General features: G+C 36.7%; 1 pseudogene; it reads right to left on the bottom strand.

Moving 5' to 3' along the window:
- Nucleotides 1-420: 420 nt before the first annotated feature.
- On the bottom strand, nt 421-520 carry LOC138986148 (U6 spliceosomal RNA; annotated as a pseudogene).
- Between the last annotated feature and the right edge of the window lie 895 nt (nt 521-1,415).

Below are 1,415 nucleotides of genomic sequence, written 5' to 3'. Positions count from 1 at the left end.
GCCTGTGAATTTTAGGGTCTTTCAGATGGTGTAGGCTATCTTTGGGCGAAAAGCCTGGTTATTAAGGACAAGTTTGCTTAAATGCCATTCTCATTTTTTTGCTGTGCGTCTCAGGGGCCTACACTGGGTGTAGGAGAGACTTCTTCCCTTACAGTTGCTGTGGGGAAAGTTTTTGCAATTACCTGTAGTTCAGTGGAGTTTTCTTGATTATCTGCATCTTGTTCGTCCGGGTTATCTACTTTGCTCCTCAGATCAGTTTGAGCCAGTGCTGTTAGTTTTTCTCCAAATCGTGTGACGGGGGAGAGCTTGATAGATTTTGTGGGGTTTTTTTAATTAAAAAAAATTTATTTTTAATTGGAGGATAATTACCATATTGTGATGGTTTTGGCCATACATCAACATGAATCAGCCATAGGTAATAAAAATTTGGAACGTTCCAAGGATTTGCGTGTTGTCCTTTTGCAGTGGCCATGATAATCTCTGTATTATTCCAATTTTAGTATATGTGCTGCCAAAGCAAGCATTTATTTTTGTTTTTGAATAGAAAATAGCCACATGCATATTTCAAATGCTATTTTTTTTTAGCCAATTAGTTTTCTTCTCCATGTACTTAAGGGCTGGCAAATACTGTCAAGGGCCAGATGGTAAATACTTTAGACTTTTCAGGCCAAGTGGTCTACTGTAGCTATTCAGTGCTGCTGTGAAAGCACCTGAAGACAGTACATAAATGAAGGAATGTGGCTGCGCTACAAAAAAATTTACTTGTGAAAATAGGTGGCAGGCTGGCTTTGGCCTGGAGGCATCGTTTACCAACTCTTGCTTTTACTGGTTTACTTTTAGATTTTCTTTATACATTATGTAAAAAACATACTTACAAAAGCTAACATTACTGAGCAATACCTAGTCTATTCCAGATATGCTACTAAGCACTTTATATGCATTATTTCATATAATTATCTCAAACTTTGACATGGATACTATCATCCCCCTTTTACAGAATGTTCAGCTGAGGCTTAGAGAGCTTCAGTGACGTGCTCAAGGTCATACAGGTAGGCACTGGCAGAACTATTATTTGAACCAAGGCCAATATGAGTATATTTTACCAAGTTAATAAGTTGCTAGTTCTATTAATTTCAGTTTAAATGGACTATAAGAAAAGACAACCATCCATTGATGGATGAATGGATAAAGAAAATGTGGTATATATACACAGTAGACTATTACTTGGCCGTAAGAAAAGTATGAAATCTTGCTACTTGCAACAACATGAATGGATGCAAAAGATACTCTGCTTTGTGAAGTAAATCAGACAGAGAAAGACAATACCCCATGATTTCACTTACATGTGGAATCTGAAAAACAATAAATGAACTAACAAAACAGAAAACAAACTCATGGATACAGAGAACAAATGG

The sequence above is a fragment of the Bos mutus genome, chromosome 28, assembly GCF_027580195.1.
Source record: "Bos mutus isolate GX-2022 chromosome 28, NWIPB_WYAK_1.1, whole genome shotgun sequence".
NCBI lineage: Eukaryota > Metazoa > Chordata > Mammalia > Artiodactyla > Bovidae > Bos > Bos mutus.
Note: the sequence above shows the minus strand (reverse complement) of the source record. Positions and strands in the feature narration are given on the sequence as shown.